We start from the raw sequence: 4,852 nt of genomic DNA on the forward strand, positions 1-4,852 counted from the left end.
ATTATAGAGTCCTTAAAGGGTTTTGTTTCTCTCTCCCCTCTCCTCTTCTCTGTTGGATTATAGAGTCCTTAAAGGGTTTTGTTTTCCTCTCCTCCCTCCTCTTCTCTGTTGGATTATAGAGTCCTTAAAGGGTTTTGTTTCTCTCTCCTCCCTCCTCTTCTCTGTTGGATTATAGAGTCCTTAAAGGGTTTTGTTTCTCTCTCCCCCCTCCTCTTCTCTGTTGGATTATAGAGTCCTTAAAGGGTTTTGTTTCTCTCTCCTCCCTCCTCTTCTCTGTTGGATTATAGAGTCCTTAAAGGGTTTTGTTTCTCTCTCCTCCCTTCTCTTCTCTGTTGGATTATAGAGTCCTTAAAGGGTTTTGTTTCTCTCTCCTCCCTCCTCTTCTCTGTTGGATTATAGAGTCCTTAAAGGGTTTTGTTTCTCTCTCCTCCCTTCTCTTCTCTGTTGGATTATAGAGTCCTTAAAGGGTTTTGTTTCTCTCTCCTCCCTTCTCTTCTCTGTTGGATTATAGAGTCGTTAAAGGGTTTTGTTTTCCTCTCCTCCCTCCTCTTCTCTGTTGGATTATAGAGTCCTTAAAGGGTTTTGTTTTCTCTCTCCTCCCTCCTCTTCTCTGTTGGATTATAGAGTCCTTAAAGGGTTTTGTTTTCCTCTCCTCCCTCCTCTTCTCTGTTGGATTATAGAGTCCTTAAAGGGTTTTGTTTTCCTCTCCTCCCTCCTCTTCTCTGTTGGATTATAGAGTCCTTAAAGGGTTTTGTTTTCCTCTCCTCCCTCCTCTTCTCTGTTGGATTATAGAGTCCTTAAAGGGTTTTGTTTCTCTCTCCTCCCTCCTCTTCTCTGTTGGATTATAGAGTCCTTAAAGGGTTTTGTTTTCCCCCTCCTCTTCTCTGTTGGATTATAGAGTCCTTAAAGGGTTTTGTTTCCTCTCCTCCCTCCTCTTCTCTGTTGGATTATAGAGTCCTTAAAGGGTTTTGTTTTCCTCTCCTCCCTCCTCTTCTCTGTTGGATTACAGAGTCCTTAAAGGGTTTTGTTTTCCTCTCCTCCCTCCTCTTCTCTGTTGGATTATAGAGTCCTTAAAGGGTTTTGTTTTCTCTCTCCTCCCTCCTCTTCTCTGTTGGATTATAGAGTCCTTAAAGGGTTTTTGTTTTCCTCTCCTCCCTCCTCTTCTCTGTTGGATTATAGAGTCCTTAAAGGGTTTTGTTTTCCTCTCCTCCCTCCTCTTCTCTGTTGGATTATAGAGTCCTTAAAGGGTTTTGTTTTCCTCTCCTCCCTCCTCTTCTCTGTTGGATTATAGAGTCCTTAAAGGGTTTTGTTTTCCTCTCCTCCCTCCTCTTCTCTGTTGGATTATAGAGTCCTTAAAGGGTTTTGTTTCTCTCTCCTCCCTCCTCTTCTCTGTTGGATTATAGAGTCCTTAAAGGGTTTTGTTTTCCCCCTCCTCTTCTCTGTTGGATTATAGAGTCCTTAAAGGGTTTTGTTTTCCTCTCTCCCCCCTCCTCTTCTCTGTTGGATTATAGAGTCCTTAAAGGGTTTTTGTTTTCCTCCCCCCCCTCCTCTTCTCTGTTGGATTATAGAGTCCTTAAAGGGTTTTGTTTCTCTCTCCTCCCTTCTCTTCTCTGTTGGATTATAGAGTCCTTAAAGGGTTTTGTTTTCCTCTCCTCCCTCCTCTTCTCTGTTGGATTACAGAGTCCTTAAAGGGTTTTGTTTTCCTCCCCCCCCTCCTCTTCTCTGTTGGATTATAGAGTCCTTAAAGGGTTTTGTTTCTCTCTCCTCCCTCCTCTTCTCTGTTGGATTATAGAGTCCTTAAAGGGTTTTGTTTTCCCCCTCCTCTTCTCTGTTGGATTATAGAGTCCTTAAAGGGTTTTGTTTTCCTCTCTCCCCCCTCCTCTTCTCTGTTGGATTATAGAGTCCTTAAAGGGTTTTTGTTTTCCTCCCCCCCCTCCTCTTCTCTGTTGGATTATAGAGTCCTTAAAGGGTTTTGTTTCTCTCTCCTCCCTTCTCTTCTCTGTTGGATTATAGAGTCCTTAAAGGGTTTTGTTTTCCTCTCCTCCCTCCTCTTCTCTGTTGGATTACAGAGTCCTTAAAGGGTTTTGTTTTCCTCGCCCCCCTCCTCTTCTCTGTTGGATTATAGAGTACTTAAAGGGTTTTGTTTCTCTCTCCTCCCTTCTCTTCTCTGTTGGATTATAGAGTCCTTAAAGGGTTTTGTTTCTCTCTCCTCCCTCCTCTTCTCTGTTGGATTATAGAGTCCTTAAAGGGTTTTGTTTTCCTCTCCTCCCTCCTCTTCTCTGTTGGATTACAGAGTCCTTAAAGGGTTTTGTTTTCCTCTCCTCCCTCCTCTTCTCTGTTGGATTATAGAGTCCTTAAAGGGTTTTGTTTTCTCTCTCCTCCCTCCTCTTCTCTGTTGGATTATAGAGTCCTTAAAGGGTTTTTGTTTTCCTCTCCTCCCTCCTCTTCTCTGTTGGATTATAGAGTCCTTAAAGGGTTTTGTTTTCCTCTCCTCCCTCCTCTTCTCTGTTGGATTATAGAGTCCTTAAAGGGTTTTGTTTTCCTCTCCTCCCTCCTCTTCTCTGTTGGATTATAGAGTCCTTAAAGGGTTTTGTTTTCCTCTCCTCCCTCCTCTTCTCTGTTGGATTATAGAGTCCTTAAAGGGTTTTGTTTCTCTCTCCTCCCTCCTCTTCTCTGTTGGATTATAGAGTCCTTAAAGGGTTTTGTTTTCCCCCTCCTCTTCTCTGTTGGATTATAGAGTCCTTAAAGGGTTTTGTTTTCCTCTCTCCCCCCTCCTCTTCTCTGTTGGATTATAGAGTCCTTAAAGGGTTTTTGTTTTCCTCCCCCCCCTCCTCTTCTCTGTTGGATTATAGAGTCCTTAAAGGGTTTTGTTTCTCTCTCCTCCCTTCTCTTCTCTGTTGGATTATAGAGTCCTTAAAGGGTTTTGTTTTCCTCTCCTCCCTCCTCTTCTCTGTTGGATTACAGAGTCCTTAAAGGGTTTTGTTTTCCTCCCCCCCCTCCTCTTCTCTGTTGGATTATAGAGTACTTAAAGGGTTTTGTTTCTCTCTCCTCCCTTCTCTTCTCTGTTGGATTATAGAGTCCTTAAAGGGTTTTGTTTCTCTCTCCTCCCTCCTCTTCTCTGTTGGATTATAGAGTCCTTAAAGGGTTTTGTTTCTCTCTCCTCCCTTCTCTTCTCTGTTGGATTATAGAGTCCTTAAAGGGTTTTGTTTCTCTCTCCTCCCTCCTCTTCTCTGTTGGATTATAGAGTCCTTAAAGGGTTTTGTTTCTCTCTCCTCCCTTCTCTTCTCTGTTGGATTATAGAGTCCTTAAAGGGTTTTGTTTCTCTCTCCTCCCTTCTCTTCTCTGTTGGATTATAGAGTCGTTAAAGGGTTTTGTTTTCCTCTCCTCCCTCCTCTTCTCTGTTGGATTATAGAGCCATTAAAGGGTTTTGTTTTCTCTCTCCTCCCTCCTCTTCTCTGTTGGATTATAGAGTCCTTAAAGGGTTTTGTTTTCCTCTCCTCCCTCCTCTTCTCTGTTGGATTATAGAGTCCTTAAAGGGTTTTGTTTTCCTCTCCTCCCTCCTCTTCTCTGTTGGATTATAGAGTTCTTAAAGGGTTTTGTTTTCCTCTCCTCCCTCCTCTTCTCTGTTGGATTATAGAGTCCTTAAAGGGTTTTGTTTCTCTCTCCTCCCTCCTCTTCTCTGTTGGATTATAGAGTCCTTAAAGGGTTTTGTTTTCCCCCTCCTCTTCTCTGTTGGATTATAGAGTCCTTAAAGGGTTTTGTTTCCTCTCCTCCCTCCTCTTCTCTGTTGGATTATAGAGTCCTTAAAGGGTTTTGTTTTCCTCTCCTCCCTCCTCTTCTCTGTTGGATTACAGAGTCCTTAAAGGGTTTTGTTTTCCTCTCCTCCCTCCTCTTCTCTGTTGGATTATAGAGTCCTTAAAGGGTTTTGTTTTCTCTCTCCTCCCTCCTCTTCTCTGTTGGATTATAGAGTCCTTAAAGAGTTTTTGTTTTCCTCTCCTCCCTCCTCTTCTCTGTTGGATTATAGAGTCCTTAAAGGGTTTTGTTTTCCTCTCCTCCCTCCTCTTCTCTGTTGGATTATAGAGTCCTTAAAGGGTTTTGTTTTCCTCTCCTCCCTCCTCTTCTCTGTTGGATTATAGAGTCCTTAAAGGGTTTTGTTTTCCTCTCCTCCCTCCTCTTCTCTGTTGGATTATAGAGTCCTTAAAGGGTTTTGTTTCTCTCTCCTCCCTTCTCTTCTCTGTTGGATTATAGAGTCCTTAAAGGGTTTTGTTTCTCTCTCCCCCCTCCTCTTCTCTGTTGGATTATAGAGTCCTTAAAGGGTTTTGTTTTCCTCTCCTCCCTCCTCTTCTCTGTTGGATTATAGAGTCCTTAAAGGGTTTTGTTTCTCTCTCCTCCCTCCTCTTCTCTGTTGGATTATAGAGTCCTTAAAGGGTTTTGTTTCTCTCTCCTCCCTTCTCTTCTCTGTTGGATTATAGAGTCCTTAAAGGGGTTTGTTTCTCTCTCCTCCCTCCTCTTCTCTGTTGGATTAGAGAGTCCTTAAAGGGTTTTGTTTCCCCCCCCCTCCTCTTCTCTGTTGGATTATAGAGTCCTTAAAGGGTTTTGTTTTCTCTCTCATCCCTCCTCTTCTCTGTTGGATTACAGAGTCCTTAAAGGGTTTTGTTTTCCTCTCCTCCCTCCTCTTCTCTGTTGGATTATAGAGTCCTTAAAGGGTTTTGTTTTCTCTCTCCTCCCTCCTCTTCTCTGTTGGATTATAGAGTCCTTAAAGGGTTTTGTTTTCCTCTCCTCCCTCCTCTTCTCTGTTGGATTATAGAGTCCTTAAAGGGTTTTGTTTTCCTCTCCTCCCTCCTCTTCTCTG

The sequence above is a fragment of the Salvelinus alpinus genome, chromosome 10 (assembly GCF_045679555.1).
Source record: "Salvelinus alpinus chromosome 10, SLU_Salpinus.1, whole genome shotgun sequence".
NCBI lineage: Eukaryota > Metazoa > Chordata > Actinopteri > Salmoniformes > Salmonidae > Salvelinus > Salvelinus alpinus.